The sequence below is a fragment of the Catharus ustulatus genome, chromosome 3 (genome assembly GCF_009819885.2).
Source record: "Catharus ustulatus isolate bCatUst1 chromosome 3, bCatUst1.pri.v2, whole genome shotgun sequence".
In the NCBI taxonomy this organism is placed as follows: Eukaryota; Metazoa; Chordata; class Aves; order Passeriformes; family Turdidae; genus Catharus; species Catharus ustulatus.
Window position 1 is genome coordinate 40,245,855 of NC_046223.1, and position 19,457 is coordinate 40,265,311.

The 19,457-nt window shown below is 40.7% G+C and overlaps 1 long non-coding RNA gene across 1 annotated transcript in view; it reads left to right on the plus strand.

Annotated features, from left to right (window-relative positions):
• LOC116993971 overlaps positions 1-13,298 on the plus strand; it is a 184,184-nt gene extending 170,886 nt beyond the window's left edge. Inside the window, exons 10-12 of the long non-coding RNA XR_004417395.1 lie at positions 8,981-10,341; positions 10,753-10,825; positions 12,161-13,298. This is a non-coding gene — a long non-coding RNA (uncharacterized LOC116993971). The remainder of the gene's footprint in view (positions 1-8,980; positions 10,342-10,752; positions 10,826-12,160) is intronic.
• Positions 13,299-19,457: the final 6,159 nt, after the last annotated feature.

Consider the following 19,457-nt stretch of genomic DNA (forward strand, 5'->3'; position numbering starts at 1 on the left):
TTTATTTATTTACACATTTATGGTATTGACATCTCATATTTAAGAGATCAAATTATATGCTATCATATAAAAGATGTTGTGCTCTTGCCTCTAGCTTGGTGAATATATTCCATATATTAATAGAAAAAAATGCATTAATTAAACTTTTATCTTTCTAATTCTTTAAGCATGTAGTTTAAACTGCTCTGAATGGGAGGAATTTAGGACTGATGTCTGAACCTGAATTTGTGTCTTGGCTTGTGATTTCAGTTTGCATCATGTGGTAATAAAACCAGCAAAATAGACTTTATGTGGAGGCAAATATTTTTAGTATCAATAAAACAAGAAATAGAGCAATGCAAAATAATGTTTGAGATCAATATTTTTAGTAAATTTTTTGCTGTATGGAAGTGATGCATAGATAAAGAGATAATTGTTTGTGCTATTATATATCTGTATCTATCTTTTTAATATTGACTCATGTAAGTATTACAAGTCAGTTAACATAAAATAAATCCACATGCTTCAAGTCTTTGTCCAGGAGATTTGAAAATCTCTTTTCAAGTCCATCAGTATTTTTATTTACCAGTTAAATATTTTAATACACCTTAGTATTGAAAAAATGTATGTGAAACAAATTATGATAGCCATAAAATAGTGATGGTTGTTTCCCCTTTATTTTTTTAATGAAAAGCAAAGCCTCATTCCATGACACAGTCACTAACATAGTATTTATTTCCCCTGCTTCAGCCTGTTAAATATATAGATGAAATGTTAAAAACCATTAGAAATAAAATTGATCCTGCTGTATATCTCAGCCTTTTCCTGAGCTGGCTTTTCATCAATGATATTCACCAAGGGAGTGCACATTTCATTTTATATCGTGAGGAGATAATTATACAGCCTCAGTTAGACCTTTCATTGCTGGAGTATAAAGGGATGCTAGGGCAGACCCAGATCATTTGCCTCTAAAATGCACTGCCTTTCCTTCTTCAGACTCGACAAGCAAGGAGTCTGCCCCTACCTGCTGAACAGGAAGATATGTGTGATTGCTTTTAGCATCTCTTAACCCTGTCTTCACAAACATGAGGACACATACTCACTTGAAGCCAGCCCCCCAAGATCCAGGCATGTCAGTGTCCATTTTTCTGTGTCCATCCTGTGGAGATGAACACTGCTCCACCCAGAGACAAAGTTTGTGGAATGATTTTAAGTCCCAGTGGTGATGGTGAAGGCACAAACAACAGCAATAGCTTAATCCCTCATCTGTGTTTCTGGGGAGCTGTACTTTAAAGAAATCTGTGGGATGAGAGGGACTTTGCTCAGAATTTTTAACTTTCTTGTGCAGTGTACCATGAGTGCACATGTTCAGTTACACACCTGCAAGTTCTTGTAAATGTAGTGCTGTGGTGGAGTATGTGAGAAGAACATGGATGGGAAGAGATGTCTGAGACCCCCTGAGTTTCAACCACCCTTTGTTAGGACACACACATCTTCCACACATTTGGACATAAGCTGAGTCTGTCTCAGCCTGTGGATCTTAAAAAAGCATTGGTCTGAGACGATACTAGTCATACAAGTAAGGACAGTGAGAGAGGAGACTGGAAAAGAGTCTGATATGTGGAATGGGAAATTTTTGTTATGCAGGCTTTATCAAATGTGTTTCCTGCTCACACATTTGTGATGAAAATCTGGGATACTTCCTCTAACTTAATTTAATTTCAGAGCCTTTTTGGGGGGTGGATTAAAGGGAGATTTCTTTCTCTGTAACATTACTCTATATTAATTCTACTTTTTTTAAAAAAATAATACATTTTAAAAATAATATTTCATATTATGGAGACTGAGAAAGGAGTGGAATACTGACTGTCCTTTTTCCTTGGTCTGCAGAAGGTATGGGTTTTAACTGTTCAAGTTTCCTTTGGAAATAGGGTAGTCAAGAACACATCTTGGTTTTAAGAATAGCTGCTCAGTGAGAAAGAGCAGTGTAAATGTTGTCTTTATTCCAGGTGAGCAGAAAATCTCTGAAAAGCATTTCTGAGGAGTGTTAGCTTTGTGGGTTGATTGTTGGAAGGTGTAAGAAATATGACTGTGATTGTGGTTTGTACACTGAGAGACTCTCCCCCACAACCCAAATGGCTTTTTTGTGTGGCATTTCAGAAACCCCTTTTTTCTGCCTCCAGGCATGTGGAATGCCTGTGCAGAAATTTTTTTTTTGTTTGCTTTTTTTTTTTGTGCAAGGCTTGTCATGAGTTGGACGCAACCTCTTTGGGATGCAATGTAGGAGTGTGAAAGGGAGGTTTTAAAAATTCAGAGCTGCCTGAGGATTGTGAGCATTGCTAATGAAAATCTGTTTGATGTTGGAACTAAATATCCCATAGAACAGAATGAAATTACCTTCTTCCCTCCCCAAAACTCATACTAAAGTTTCGATAGCCTTAAATCTGGCCCAGATAACTTAGCCTCTGAGTCAAAAACTGTTCCCTGTGCCTCGCATAAATACACACACCCAGGCATCTCGTATTATCTTCCATTTCTTCAGCCCGCCAATTATTTGCCACACCCTGTTATTGTGGACTATTTAAAATTAGCTCCATAGTGACTGAAACATTAACTGCTCAGGAACCAGGAGTTTATCTTAAGAAGCTCCCAGGCTTTAACTGTTTCCATAGAACTCGTGTAGGACACTGATGGTGGCAGTGAACCATGGCAGGGACACCACCTGGCAACAGGGCTGTGTCTCCCAAAGCAGGGATGTTCTACTCATCCCCTACACCAGGGAGACATGGAGTGCTCTACAGATGGTGGGATGCATCTTGTAACAGTGTCCCTTTGAGTCATGAAGCCTGAGGGATGGCAGCAACAATCACTACTCACTTTCTTGGATCAGGTGTGAGTGCAGAGGTGTGACTGTGGGTATGATCTAGCTGCCTTGGTCCTTAGTGCAGAGGCAGAGAGCACAGGTCCTTTCTTCAGGAGCTGTAATTAGTCAGAAGGCAGCCTAGCTACCAAGTACAATGCTCACTGTTTCTCTCCTTGACAGCATGCTCAGGCTGGTTATTAACACACAAAAAAGCTTTCACTTTGAAAGTAATTTTATTCCCTCCATCCTCCAGTGCTACATTTCCTTTGCAAAAACCGTGCTGAGTCACATTATACTGTGGCTAAGTTTGTGGGGCCTCTTTAAGGTGCTACTTTGGGGCACTGGTTCAGAAATCTCAGACTGGACCAAGAACAGAAAAGCAAGTGGTGGAGGTGGAGGTGGAAGTAGCCTCTCAGTTCCCATGGCACGGATGGCTGTTCAGTGAGCTGGGAGAAAAGTTTTGTGAGAGAAGTTCCACAGCACATTACATGACAGCTTCTTTACAAGAAGGAAATTATGTGCTCTGTTATTGTTGCACTGGGGTTGATTACACTGAGTCCTGTAACCCTCTGGATATCGTAAGTCTGCAGAGCACAAAGAGCTTTCACTGTAACTGGACAGTCACTCGTGTCCATTTACTGCACTGTCCCTGTCATCCAAAGCTTTCAGTCATACTGACTAATTTCAGTTTACTGACTAATTGTACCAAGCAATGTGTTTTTAACACAATGGGTATTTACAATCTGCAATAGTTATATATAAGGCCTTAAAAAATATGCTGTCTGACTACTAAATCATACGATTTTAAAGGAGGTTGTGTATATTTTTACATCCACTTTAGACTTACACACAGAGAGTATTTCCAATTGTTTACATATGTTAGAATCTCTTGCATTTAAATAGCTCATTATGCAAATATTTACAAAATACATGGATATTTATTTTTACTGTACCCTCTATTCAATCACTGAGCTAAGATTTAATGTCTAAACATTGTCTGCAGAGTCGTATGTGCAGTAATGTATTATGACTAATTATGTACTATATACAGTTATACAACAAAAATAACAGATTCAGAAAATATTAGCCTTGCAAAGGCAAGCACTCAAATTTATGGAGCATCAGAGGTAAGGTGCAAGCCTATTTCAACCCCCAGTTATGCACATGTGCCTTATACCATGGTCTTCACTAGCCACGCTCTGGTTATCCCCCAGCTGCCTTCAGCTGCAATGGGTGAGTGTGTCCCAGGCTGTGTCACAGACTCAGGCTCTGACCAAGGCTCCAGCCAAGCCTTGGGATCAGACCAAAGCATATTTATAATGTTTCCTAGGCAAGGAATTTTTCCTGGATTTGGTCACCTAAGCAACTGACCTGGCTCAGCCAGCTTGTTTCTGATTTTCCTACTCCAATACAAGAGCTTGCAGAAAGAGAATGCCCTGCACTGGTTCACCTCTCTGACTGGGGCCGTACACCAAGCAGGACTAATTCTGCATTTGAGACATTTGAAAGAGCACTGTGTTCTCATGTAATCAAAGACAGCCTGAAGTAATTGTGTTGAAGGGTTTTCCTCACCAGAATATCTTCCACCAGGACATGCTACTTTGTCGGAAGTGAAACACTTAATGGAACCTTTTGTTTGCGATGATATTTTTGACAGAAAAAAATGTGAGCAATTCAAAATCTGAAGAAAGTTCTTCTCACTGCTGGTTGTTTCAATGTAGGCCTGATTTAATTTTTTTTTGTTTCAGACCATATGTTATTTATATTCACTATTCATGAGTTAAATATTATCAAATCCCCACACAATGTCCTTGGAACATTTCAATCCTGTTAATTCTGACATTGACCAATTTGATTATTAGAAGGTTTCAATAAGTTTGAGTTTTAACAGTTATGTGTTTATCGGCCTTTCTGCATGCAAGAGGCTTTCCTATAATTTAAGAATACAAGAAAATTCCAGAAACTTTATTTAAGGATAAGTGAATAAAGTTTTGCCAAGTTATAAGCAGCCAAAATAAATCTAAAATTTATTGAGTGATCTCAATAATAGATGGCAACTCTTCTTCCATCTATTACATTGCAAACGATTTGTCCTTGGAAGTTACTCTGAAAACAGTAATTGTATTTCATTTTTTAAATAATACAATTTATACAGAATTTGTAGCACAAAGAGAAGACACTTGAAGCCAGTTCTTTTTAGGGTTAGCTGAATCAGTGATGAATATGATGTATACAATTGCCTACAGTTAAAATTTCCTAAAGCTAATTTATAGCAATATGCATCCTGTATATTGATAATGTCCTAATAAAAATCAGAATAAATAGAAGTTATCTTAAACTGAAGACAGGTTGAACTACAGTAATATAATTTGGATAAAGATTTCTCAGGATGATTAAATGAATCTGATCCCAAATATTTTATTTCTAGTTGGCAAAACTTCCTGGGTATTTATATTAATTGATGTGTGTCTCAGTACATTCTGATTATGGGAAAAGGTAAAGCAAAACAGTGATGGAGAAGACTCATGTAGACAAGGAACAGGAAACGTTAAGAGTTTTCTTAAAAGGAAATGCTTTCATAGCATATTAAATAAACAGTGCTCAGCTAGTGCCTGACATAACAGATCAGGATTCTTCAATTCATTACTCACTTGCTCTCTTTGGAAACAAGAGTGCTCACAGCAGGTGTGCTCACAAGTGTAATGTGGGTAGTAAGAAATCCACCTCCATACAGTGCAATGCAACAAGACCTTGCTTAGCTGCAGTCTTGACTACTTTTTTTGTCAAACATTAATTGGTTGGGCAAAAAGAGATCACCCGGGTTTTCCACAGACCCTTAGCCGAGGTGGCTACACCACCTTCCATGCTTTTTTACATTTAATTTTCTACTTGCCTTTTGTTGAGGATCCTAATAGCGAAATCAACTTCTAATCTTCCAGGGACTGGGATTTTTGAACAACTTTCCTACAGACATATTGAGGGGCGAGAAAGCCAAGCAGGATTATGAAATGGATCTCGTAAGTGTGTTTATGAAAGGGATTATAGACCAAGTTTTCTGCAGCAGCAGCAGCAGCAACCAACTTGTGGCTCAGGAGTTTCTTTTGTTTGCTGAAGCAGACTTGTCCAAACTCAAAAGGACCAATGTCTTTTCAAAAGCTTCAGCTCCTTTCTGGAGACCAACAAAAGCTTTCTAAGGCATAGGTTCCTGCTGCTAAAACCCAGGGCCAGAACTCAGAGCAACCAGTCTTCACTGAAATGCCACTGGGGTCTTGTCTCTCCTGCTGGCTTCCTTCTCCTTCCTCTTTCCTTCTCCACCTCAGTCTCACAAAGTATTCTAGGGAGAGCCAAGCAATATACACATTGCATTTTCACATCTCAAACAGTCAGTGAAACATTGCATAAACCACTCTGATGAGGACAATGTAAGGCTGCACCAGAGTCCACTGCTTGGAAGGCACCAAGCCAAGCAATTCTACAGTCTCAGCTTACTCTTCTCTAAACTTAAGACTTTCATTCTGTTCCCATGACCCCCTCTTCTATCACTGGAGATATATTCCATCACACCAGCTCTGTTTGAGGTGGAAAGCAGAATGCCTTTAAAAAGAAAAAGGCAGGCAAAAAACAGGACACACCTGTGCATTTCACATGAGGCTTCCACCCACCTTCTGCCATATAGCTACAAAAATGTTGAGTTTGTTTATATATAAATAAATGCACTTTTTCATCACTGCAACTTGTAAATAGGAAATGAAGTCACAATCCTCGAAATTATAATGGCAGGCACACAAAGACACAGTTACTGGCACGGAATTCAATTAACAGATAGCAATCACCCTTGGGTGACTGTGTGAGGTGGAAATATACAGGCATGCTAATAAGTAATATCTTAAAGCCAAGGCGTTTATCAGCCAGCAGCCAGACATGGGCATAAGTGTGGGCAGACAGCACTGCTCTGGGATATTTAATAAAACCTGCTCTCTTCACTTGAGGATTTGTGTTTAATCATTTGGTAACATTTTAGAAACATCTAGCCTGGGAAGCTTCTCAAATGGAACTGCTTAGGTCGGAAAAGGTAGAGAGTTATTTACTGATACTAAAATAGCCAAAGGAACAGAGTGGATTCTAGGTAATATTAACAAAACGCTTTGTTGCCATCTTTTTGACCTTTTAAGTTTCTGGGGTATGCCTGCTACGTGAATCACAGCCTTATCTGGGTAAACATGCAGGAGGCGTTCATTAATACTGGAAAAGTGAATGATTGAACTACTGTTTGAAATAAAATTTTAACTCTTTTTTGCTTGGTTGAAAGCCTAAAGCTAAAATAGTTTTCTTCTAGGCTCCTTGAACTTTAATTTGCATTGCATTTTGGCCTTTCAAAGGCTTCAGGCAGACCAAGGTTTGTCATCAGCTGAAAGATGTTCAATTTAAACTTTCTCATCAGGGCTGTCTTTGTGCCACAGCAGCAGGGTGAACTCACAGGGCTGTTTTGCCTGGCTAAATACGACTGCTTGGAGGAAAGGCAAATCCAGTAGCAAAGTCATCCAGTAGCAAAATCAGTAGCAAGAGTTTCTTTAAAGGAAGGCAGGTCAGCTTAGGGAGACATTTGTTAGGAGTTTCCTGAAGAAGAAATGTAAGGGATGGTGTTAGTACATTCTTGGGTAACTCCCCAGGGTTAAAGGACTCATAAAATTAAAGTGGTTTGGAGCAGGACCCAGGTGCCTAGTGATGGGACATGCAGGAAGCATCACATGCCAGCCATTATCAAGGAAGGCTGGAGGGTGTTGGCTGTGAAGCAAACAGTGTTGCTGGTACGTGCTCTCACTGCTTTTGGTTTTACCTGGGTATGCTCCCTGCTTTGCTTTTTTTGGAATATTTCTATGCCCATGCAGACTCTGGTGGCCACGCCCAATAGTTGTGTAGCAGCTGAAGCAGTGGGGTGATTGTCCAATTTGCAGAGTCTTAGTCATTTTGCTTTGTCCTAGGAATCATCAATAGGTGGGCTGAAACAAATGTTGAAGATGGGCAGTGACATGCAGCAAGCATCCTCTAACAGGTGCTCTCAGTACCTGTTCCCTTTTCCCCTGGGGATTCACGTGACCTACAAATCACTGGCCAGAGCCTCTGCCAGCCATTTTCCACACTGCTGGCATGCAGCCCAGCCTGGGCTCTGCTCAGGAAGCTGCAAAGTGGCTCTGAATAGCTGCTGTGAAGCTGTCCCTGTGCTGCTCCTGTCACAAAGAGTTTTCAGTGCCCGCCTCACTAATGGATGGGTTTCTCCTATACAGAGTGCCAAACAATGCAGTGATACATTCAGGTTTTATTAGTGTGAGTTTAGCATGGCCACATTATTCATAATGGAAACAGCACAAGAGAACTGCACCGTTCATCCCAAACGCGAGACCATAAATCCTGTGAACCACGCAGCACCGTCAAATGATGTGTTTTCACCACTTATTTAGCAGGAAAGCTATTTGTAGTCCCTCTGCGTGTAAACCCAAGCTGTCTTAATATTGCAAACCCAAACTGTGTTGGAGGAGGTAATAGCAACAAAAAAATAGCAACCAGTACATTTTAGAAAACTCAGTTGTAGCTCTGCGATACCAGGGCTCAGTGAGAGGGGAGCAAGTGCTGTGGATGGGTACTCTGCAGAGGGGGCTCAGCCCTTGCCCTTCTCTGGGCTGTGATGGTGGGGTGCTTCAGGACTGGACATGGTTTGCTGAGGAGTGTGTGTTTGTGTGGGACACGGGGAGACCTTGTGCTGCTGCTCACTTGGTTTGCTTTCACAAGAGCAGCTGCAGCAGTGGGGTGTGTGAAGTATGCCCAGTGGAGGTACATTAATGGCTGAGTGTGGGTAAACTGGTCAAGAATTAAAGACAATTGTAATTTACTGGGCTGAGGACACATCATCTGCCTAACATAAATCAGGCTTGCTGGTGTCAGGAAGTATTACCAGCTATATGCTGATTAATGTGTTCCTTGGGAGACTGTCCCAGAGGGAGTCAGCCTGGGCTCAGGATGGGAGCAAGCAGTGGCTTGGGAGGAGCTAGGCTGAAAGCACTAAGGGAGTCCTTCATGTGGGCACCATGTGACTGTGAGAGAGATGAGGCTGACTTTTGTGTGCTTCTGCATTCAACCTAGTGACCCAGAAATGAAGGGCTGCAGAAGCTATTATCAGCCTTTTCAACTACTGCCTCCTGCAAAACTGCTGTCACCCTGCTTCCATCAGCCCTCACAAGGCCTGGAAGCTGGGCAGTGGAAGCCCCCATCGCCTGTGGCCTAAGCACTGTTACTTTGATGCTGCGCTCATTGAGGGAAATGTTCACAAGAAGATTCATGAGCATTTAAAATGTGAGTATTATTAGCTGACTCAGATGCAATGGCTTCATGTTGTTCTTGCACGAAATTTTACCTGAACTTGTGGAAACATCTCCCTATCTCTCTTCCCCCTTTCTCTCTTGCATCCATAGCCTCTCCAGTATGACCATTAAAGCAATTCACCCTGGGCTGAGAGAGGAATCTCTGATTTCCTAAGCTTCACATCTGAAGCAAGCTCTCCGCACTCCTCCAGCTACTTTGTTCACTGTTGTTATTAGCACTGGAAATGCTGACAGCAGCTGCTAAAGGTTAAATGTGTTTGTAGAAAATCAATAGTGTGGTGCCCCATTTTCCCTTTCCCCTCAGCTTCTCAGGGGGAAAACGGCCCCTGGATACATGAAGAATATAAGTTCACATTTCTCCATCTCAGAACATGCATTTATGCAAGAGGCTTAAAGGATATCTTTTATGATCCTGGTACAGCGACACTTCTCTTAATTCAGTGCTTCGAAGAGTGACAGAGGCTTCTGGAAGTGTTGGTTATTATGCGGGGCATGTGTTTTAAAACGTTAAGTACCTTGATTGTCTCTCACATAGCTAATGCTGTCAGCAGTTTGCACAGTGCTTTTATGTGCCTTTTTCCTCCCTGAGACACCTGTGTTAAGTTCAGAACTGATTCTGCTTCTGAAGCAATTTATTAAACATCTTCAGTGCATCACTTCTGTGAAGAGGTCAATTTGTTCTTTCTGCCTAGAGATGCAAAACTCTGGGCTTCAGTTGGTAAATGCAAGTATTAGGTGAATTTCTCGCTGTTTAAGTTAAGCTTTTCTTCCATCTACTCTCTCTAGTGATCCCTTCCTTTAACATAGGAATTTTTATTCATGAAATGTGGACACATGCTACTGCACCAGTCTAGGGCAAGTGCAGTTTGGTAGCCTGGCATGCACACGGTCTGCTCTTCACCCTCTTCTGGAGGACACATTTTCCAGATGACTGAAAACATCTGTTTCTTTCTCTTATGTTCCTTTGTCTTGCTTGCAGGGTGCCAGTATGGTGGTGGGTTGGCACATGCTCATGTCATGAGGCTCCTGGAGCACAACCAGCCTGAAGCTGGTCCCTAAAGCAGTTCGTGCACAGGCTGCTGGATACACGTGAGGAGCCTCTGGCTTTTGGTTCTCTCTGAGGTAGCCTCCTTGGAGATTAAAAACAGGACTCAGGGAAGGAGTCCTGCCCCAAACCCCAGTTTTGTAATGGTTTTTACTTGTCTTACTGCTTGAAGAGAGGTCTTCAGGGAGGTGTTATCTGTAAATCCTCACCCTCACATGTCCAAATGTGGGTGGGCTTTTTATGTTTGTTTGTTTGTTTGCTTTGTTTTTAATCTGGATATTTCTGATATGTAAATTGACCTGGATCACATTTGCACATACTAGATACAGCAGGTTTAATATTAAATTACAAATTTTAGGTGTGATGAACTGGATCCAAATTAAAATTTATTTTGCAAGGCTTCTGCATAAACTTTTTTCCCCCTCTTTTTTTCCACCACCCATCATTCTTATCATTGTCCTGGGATCACTTTTGTTTTGCCATTCCAGCTTCGAATATGGCTTATGGTGTTTGGCTAGCCCACCAGTTCTGGAGGGAACATGTTTGCTGAAATAAAAATTGGTAAGTATTCCTAAAGTTACCCCTAAGACCTTGGTCAGTCTTTAATGAGTAGATCTGAGACAGCAGATCCTGAAGTAAGACGGACCATTTCTATTGGAATATCAAATGTACTAATAAAACTGTCATCCCAAGACAAATATGGACATACAAAGTCAATATTTCCCTTGAACGGGGAATATTTTGGTAAAATCCTTATATTACTTATTACAGAAGTTGTAGCTTTTTAGAAAGCTTTTTATTTAATGTGATTTAATATATTTTTCTGGACTGCATTTTGCATACAGTGAGGTTGCTTTCAAAGTTTTCTGGGTTTTTTTGCAGGGAGGGGATTCTGTTTGGTTTGGGGTTTTTTTGGTTTTTTTTTTGTTTTTGGGGGGGGGGGGTTTGGTGTTTTTTTTTGGTTAGACAAAGTCAGACTGTAAATTTAAGAAGCAAAACTGATAATAAAAAATACCTGGAGAGCATGAATCAGTGGGAACTTGAGAAGTAGCAGACTGTCAGAGCTAGGGGTAGAATAGTATTTTTCTTCTTTCTTTTATCATAGAATCATAGAAAGGGTCTATAGAAGTATGTACTTGAATCACTAAAAATGTTCAGTTCTCAAGGTTGCTGACCAACTTGGTATTCTTAGTTTTGATTTAAATGAAATATTTTCAGCATGTGGTTCATTTCCAAACAAATCAAACCAAAGAAATCTTGAACTGTTAAGTGATGCTTCACATTTCCTGTTGGAAAAGATTTCAGGAGCTCATAAAATGTCTCCAGCTCTTACAATATATCAAGTCATATTAATTTATGGTAGTCAATGAACAGTCAGAAATGGTGGAGGAGAGAGACGGAGAGCCTATAAAATTTACTTTTTTTCCTGAACTGTATATCAGAGGGCTTTTTTTATTTTTTTGCCTTTATACACAACTCAGGCACAGCATCTCTTCTTCCTTGCTTCAGGAAAAAAAAGGAAAAAAAATGAAGGGAAAAAAATCTACATATTTGTATTATGTTCTCCAAGCAGCAAATTCCCTCTGCCAGCTATCTGTGGGTGTGCAGCCCTTCCTCAGGAACATACTGTATCTTCTGAGTTCCTGTGTTTGTGATATCACTGTGCTTTTGCTCTGAAGAACCATGAATGGGGCCATTATGAGGGGCCGACAGATAATTAAGATTCTGAGAGGGGTAGGCTTCTAAAAGCGTGTTTAGTGAGGAAATTACAAGGCCAATAAAAAAATGTCTTTGCGAGTTCCGATTGTATTCTTTTCTTCAGTGGGTCTAATTTTTCAAGGTCTGGCTGGATCATGGTGAGGTTTTCTTTCATCCTTTTTTTTCTCTCTGCAACAGGAGCTGCGGCTGGAATGTAAGTCCAAGTTAATGAAGCAGCCTCAAAGTTGAGGAGGAAGAGAATAAACTGCAGCTCTGAGGCACAGACCATTGGAGATTCCTCTTTCAAACCCTGCCTTTGCCACTCACTGGAGTTATTTGATTTGGGAACAAGATAAGAATTCACAATATCTGATTTGTACAAATAACCTGGAGGAAGGAAAAACAGTCAGAAATACTAATTTCAGATATAATTTTCATCTCTCTGTTTCCTAAAAGTCTTTCTCATCTCTAATAACATTAAGCAAATACAGAGCACAGATTTTGGGGAAGTTGTGCACTGACTGACAAATGCATCTCCAAATAGCCCACAGTTCAGCACTTCTTTTTCTGTCAATATTCCGTGACCGGGAAAGGTTTGGGCATAATTCTCTCCCAGTAATCAATCTTCTCCCTTTCTCTCTCTCTCCTTTTTTTTTTTTTCCTAGTAAGAAATAGACCTGGAAATTCATTGCTGATTTCCCAGGAGTGTTATTCATGCCAGTTTATTTATGTATTTATTATTCAAGTGCAAACTATTGCAGTTCCTTGTGGTAAACTGCAAATCAAACTGATGGAGGTAGAGGGCTGGCTGTCACACCAAGTGCCATAGGGACAAGTGCCAGTGCTATGGCTGCTACTGCCCCTGAGTGATGAGGTGTGAGGACAATTCTGCCTCCTTGGTGCTCAGGTCTGCCCAGGCCTTGGCTAGAGCTGGAAGAGAACAGTATGCCTTCACAAGGATTTAATTGTCTTCAGCAGGACAGCTCATTACAGCTATGTTTTAACATGTGAGCATCATAGTTTATGATGTTAAAGTGTTGGAGCTGCAGGTAGGAGAAATCTATATTAAGGCTGATAAAAAAGTGGCAACTTCAGTTTGGAATGGGGTCAATTGCAAAAATTAAAGATGCCTCTAATGTAGCATTCTTTTTAGGCCTCCTTCTTCTTATTCCTGATTTTTCATGACCATTTCTCATAATTTATTCACATCCATATACACAGTCCTTTGTTACTGTATGAAAAGCCTACACAAAGGCAGTTCATTGATTACACAGAGGAAAAAGTGAAATTCTTGTCAAATGCTTAAAGAAATCAAATTAAAAGAGTTGTCATTTTACTTTATTGACTTAGTATTGTTCCCTTTCATAGCAAAGGATAAAAATGTGAGTTTGAAATGGTTGTGTTCCTTTGTGTGATATATTGATTTCCATACAGATATGCTGATTTACACTAGCAGAAGTCCTAATTGCTTATTCGAATGCCATCTTCCTATGTTATCTTGGTGGAGACATAATGTTTCTGTATTTTTCATGTGACCTTGTCTCATGTGCAAAGCTTGAATTTCATTGCCACTCTGGAAAACGTTACTGGTGAGAAATGTTTGAGCCTTAAATGGATTCCTAAATTTGAATAAGACCCATTTTTTTATGTGTTGAAAACCAGGCTTAGGTCCAAATACCTCAGAAACTTGAGAAGATTTAATCTTGGATCTAAACTGAATCGTGCAACTTAAATCTATTTCAAGTACATAAATAATTCTGTGTGCAAATAATATAATTCACATGGACATGTGTGTGTAGACTAAAGAGGTACAACATATGTATGTTGATATGTAACCACACGAATGTATGTCTCTTGCTTCAGTCTCATACTTGAAAATAATAATTGACTTTCACCAGAATTCCATCAGTGTTTACTTCCTTAAAGAAAATTCAATTTTTAAAAGTTTTAAAATAATTTCTTGAGTAGATAAAGTAATTACTGATGGGAAAGAAACCAAAACAAAACAAAATAAAGGAATCCATTTCAGGTTTTTTTTTAAATTTGTCTCATTGGCCATGAACTAGATTTTAAACATAAATGTAAGTAGAGTATTTTAAAATGTTTATTAGTTCCTCATTGTTCTATACCAAGGTCAATATAGATAATAAGAAGAAAACCCCTTCTTAATACAAGGTAAATAAATTTTGGAAGTGTGAAGTAGTGATTGGCAGGCAAAGGGAAAGGATGTTGTGTGGGATGGATGGCAAACCAGGGAATCAAAATGTGGAAATGAAGTAGACATAGAATCATTCTGGTTGTTTTGGAGAAGATCACTGTCTGACTCCTGGTTCTGCAGAAACAAAGGCAGGGTGGCCTGGATTCTAATCCTTTTTTACCAGCAAATCCAGTCTCCAGGATAGTTTGCATAACCCATTCCAGCTTTGGCTCATGTCTGTTCTGAATAAGCACTTAAACAGTTTGGGTATTTTTCAGTTCCCTGTGGGCTGGCAGAGAAAAGATATGCAGCAGAGAGGACTGAAGGAGATGATTTGTTTAACTTTTGCTGGCCTGGATGGATGCACCTCCCTGAAGGCAGCGGCGTTCAGCCACCCTCATTTCCAGGACTGACTGGTGTACCAGGTAGAAGCTGCTGGTCTCATAGACAGAAAGTGTTTGGTGCTCAATGCTTCAAAAACTTATTTACAGGGATTTTACATAATTTAGGAGCATAACAGAAAACTCGGGGTACTCTGAACCTGGTGCTGGTTCCAGCTTGGCAGGAATGGCTCCAATGAATACAAGAAAAACAGAGAAAGCAGCCAAATGTTATATGCCTCCCCAAACTCTTGTTCATAAGCTGATGCTAAACCTCTGCTGTACTGCAGACTCTTCCTATGAAAATATCCAAATGTGTCATTAGCACACCAAATCACAGGAGCCAAATTTCATGAGCAGGTTTGTGGCTGAAGCAGTTTTTTGTGCGTGTAATTTTTTCCACATGGATGTGATATTAGAACAGGACAAAAGCCATTAAAAAGGGAGAAAATAAAATTTTGGCTTAATTTTGTCTCATCTGTGGACATACATAAGTTTAAAAAAATTGACTGAAAGTACAAGGCTGGTGTTCCTCAGTTTACAAAGACAGGTATTTGGTTAATGCCAGCATTCCAAAGACCTGGACAAGGCTTCAGCCCTTTGGTGCAAAGCACCCTGCAAATCCAAGGATGAGACAGCTCCTGTCTTCAGGAATTTGCCTTCTCTGCTCATAACTTGCAAAGAGGGAGGATATCATGCCTGAGGCATTGCAAGTGGCTAACTGGAAAGCTGAAAGCAGAACCCAGTGCTCCAGCCCAGTGCCTTGCATGATGAGCTTCACTCTGGATTGGTTACTGTTTTCCCACAGCAGTGCTCTGCTGCACTAATTGGGATTAGGTCCCCATTGCACTTAATTCTTCCTGAGCACAGAGGAGGAAGCAAACTCTGTCATGAAAAGCTCGACAGTTGTAGCTGCTTAATTGATGGGGTTATTTTAAATCCAGTCAGTTAAATTGTTACGGTCACCCTTTATTATAGCCTAGGCAATTTTATTTCAAGTTAGCTTTAATCAATTAGGAATTGATTTTAGCTAAGTCAGTATAAGAACATCTGATCTGGTTTAACAAAATTGGGTTTAGAGAAGTGAAATAGGTGCAAATTCAGCATGAGCCCAAGGAAGGCTTGCTTTCTCTTTTTGCCTGCTAATGATCAGGTACAGGATATCCCAGTAAAACCCCAGATCCTGCAAAGCCTCAGAAGATCCTATCCCAATCTTAAGCTCTGGCAAAATAACACATACAGAAAGGCAGATAATGATGGTTGCCTGAATGAAGGACTCTTTCCTCAGTAACTTGCACACATGTGCACAAGCACATCCTCATCCTGTCTGCACTGGTCAGTGGAGGAGTTTTGGGAGCAGCAAGAGAGATGCAAGTTAAGAGCCCAGGCTGCAGCCCCCCAGGCCACGGAGGCAGCAAACCATCTTGGTCTTCCATTGTGTGCTTTTAATGCATTTGTTTTCAGCCAGTTTAGTGTTTTGAAGAGGTTTGCAAAGATGACTGGGCTGGAAGTATGGCAAGGAAAGTGGCTGGGAGCAGGTGGAGGTAGGAGGGGTAAACAGCAGCTCTGTTTCTTGGCAGAGGTGTTGGCACTATATTGTGAAAATGGAAATCCCAGGAGAACTTAAAATTATCAATGGAGAATTTTGAGATGTGACAATTCTGAATGATGTCTCGCTTTCAGAGCTATGAAACATTTGCAAGGTTTTATTACCCTTTTGAAGCGTTTTTTCTCCAAATGATTTTTTTGATATTTTTACCATGCTGTAAATAGATACTATGTTTAAAAAAAAAAAAACCTATCTTGCTCTCTTCAGTTTGCTGCTGTTGTTTTTATCATGATTGTTATAAGTTCTCATATAGGAACTCTTCATCACTGAATGCTGGAATCTTTCATTTCTGTTCTCATAAATAGTAAGAATAAAACTACTGCAGTCAAGGACCTACTATTTCTGGTACTATCAGAAGAAAAAAGCAGTATTTCTGCCTAGGACTTGTTTACTTTGTGCCAGAGCCATTCCCATGCTTGACTTCTTCTGTAGGTACAAGTAGTGTTAATGAGGTGTTAATGTGTATGTAGGCGTCGAAGACATGGATTTGCCTTTGATCAGTTGGTGTTATTTCCCTTTTTTTCTTCCTTTTTTTTTTCCTCCTAACCTCGAAAAGCTGTTTGCACTATGAAAGCCTTTTGACTTAACAGAAATTTCTCCAGGAGCTGAAAGAACTTCTGAAAACAATGTCTAGTGAAACTCCCACTGACTGCAGTGGGGTCAGTACTGCTCCTTTGATTACAATTGTTTGAAGAGCAAAAACATGCTCCCAGGGGTTTGCCTGCATGCAGTGTTTGTACTACTTTAAATATAAGCTTGAAAGTAGTATATTGAAAGCAGTATATAAACCCTACTACAATGCAGTTGTGCTATTATCAGGAAGTTATGCTGATCTTGTTTGATCCCACAAATGCAGATCCGATCACAGTGTCTCCCTGTCTGTATTAGTATAGCTAATAAAGTATAAATATATATAATAGTGTAGTATATATATGTATATAACTTCAATGTTTTTTTTTAAAGTGCCCACCTAAGGAGCTAACTTGGCACAAGAGACTGGGTGTGTTAGTTTCTGGGTTTATAATTATTAACACACAAGAAAAAAATGAAAACAAGGCATTTAAAGTAAGAAAGCTCCAGAAAATAGAAAAATTATTCTTTCATCTTATTTATGTGGGCTTCCTTATCCCATTGCTTTTGTTATCTCTCTTATTCACTCCTGCTGACTTAAAGCAGCATCACCTCCTGTTTATCTGAGCCTCATGAAAAAAACAATTGATTGGGGCGTGTGTGTATATGTGGCTTTCGTAAAGCGAGCACGTACAAAGTGAAGTTGAAAAGGTGTCCAGTTCAATGCTCACGTCTCCTTCCCCAAACTCCCTAGGCATCCACTTGGGACTCTGAGGCCTGGCACAATCAAATATTCGAGTGGAAGACTGCGTGGGTTTCTGCATATGTCTCTCTTGGGGCTGCAGTGCTGCCTTACAGCAGCCAAGAACAGACTCTGCTGTCCCAGGTGCTGCACAGTCCAGCCAGCAGACAGGTCCTGCCCTGCACAGCAGCCCGAGCCGTGGTGTTGGCCTGGCCACACAAAGCAGAAGGGAGACGTGGAGCTCACAGTGGGAGACAACAGCGTGCCTGCAGCAGCCAGTGTCCTGGCACTGAGGCTGGTGGAGGGCTGAACATGGGAGATTTCCCAAGACGAGAAGCTGAAATGGAAAAGGAGGGAAAGTGAAGTGAGAAGGAGAAGCTGGGAAAGATGTATGTTCCAAGAAAACTGTGATGCAGCCTGGAGGAAGCAGCCCACTAGCACAAATTGACAACCCAGTCAAAACTCTATAAAAGGCTCCAGGAGCAGCTGGAGACTCCCAGTGATGATGGCTCTGTAGCTTTCCCTCCTGGCTCTCTACCTTTTCCTTCTGGCTGGGGTCTCATTCCCAATTCAGTTTTCTCCCACAGGCCACATGGCAGGAAGGGGAATTAGGCTTGAAACATGGAGAATTGATTTACATCAATCAGGCTGGGCTCCTGTTCCAAAATCCTGCTTTAGAGGATGTCTGTCTCTCCCTTGTAACTATAGAAAACCCTGGTTTGATTATCCTTGCCAAACTTCAGTCAACCTTTGGAAGTGCTTCGCTTCCTCCTTTCTTCTAACTCCAAGAAAGAGGTAGGAGGGTAGGAGAGGTGGCTTATTGCATAAAGCTATGTCCAAGGGTTATAGAGTAGCTGGAGGACTGGGTCCCAGCCCCATGGGTCCAGAGGTTTCTGTCTTACCTGCCTGTAATTACTCCAGTTCTGTCTATTTGTGTTTGGAAGAGCACAGCAACCCCTAAAATAGGAGACAGAAAATATAAACATACTAGCAAAGGAGAGGCATAGCAAACTGTGCACAACTCTGTGCACAACTCTTATTTATAAGGTTTGCTCCCTGAACCTAAGCAAAACTGCTGCAGCAGAGGTAAAGCCTGTGGCCCTGGAAGCATTTGCTGTTTCCTACATAAGCAACAGCTCCTATTTCTTCCTCCCCCACCCCAGTTTATGTTTTGCTGTCCCAGACAGGGTTTAATGTGCTTTGCAGTTTCCTCTATTTTTCTTTTTGAGTGTGTTTTGATTTTTCATGTTGGACTCTCTGCTGACAAAAGGTGCCAGCCCATTTAACAGCTGCTGGGAGACAAGTGCTCGGTGGATACAGACAGCATGGCAGTGTGGGAGGCCAGACGTGACATCCTTTGGGCAGGCAAGCACCATGTGTCCCTGGCCTCTGTGTCCATTTACCCCTTCAGCTGGGCTGCTTAGAGCACATCATGGACTGTGCTGATTTTTGGATGAGAGCTCAGTGCTTTGGATGTGAAAGCATGCTGTATGTTTTCACACCTGAAGAAAGCTCTTCAAGGAGAGATCTGAGATCTTTCCTTTTATGCGCATACATTGAACTTTCTTTGACTGGCTTCTGACTATTTTTTTTTTTAACCGCATATGGTGATTGCTTCCAATGTGTGCTTATAGAAACTGGAGATATTTACATTCCTAATTTAGGGAAGACTTGACAGATATTTGATTTGAGTTGGTTTGTTATTCCTAGTTGTGGCTTATTGCAACCACAGTGCCTACTGCTGTATCTCTATTGATTGCAGACAGACATCCTGAGGGATAACTCTGTCTTCCCTTTCATTTAAAAAGGAAAAAAAAAGGCACGGCTCCAGCCCTAGTATTTGTGAAGAAAGACACAAATACCTAATGCAGACTGTTTAATGAGACTGAAAGTGTGCAACTGTGAGTTCTAAAACATCATCATTTATTCACCCTGACTTCTCTGTCATTCATTGAGGTGCCCACAAAACTAACGTGCAGAACTGTGCTGAAAAGGCT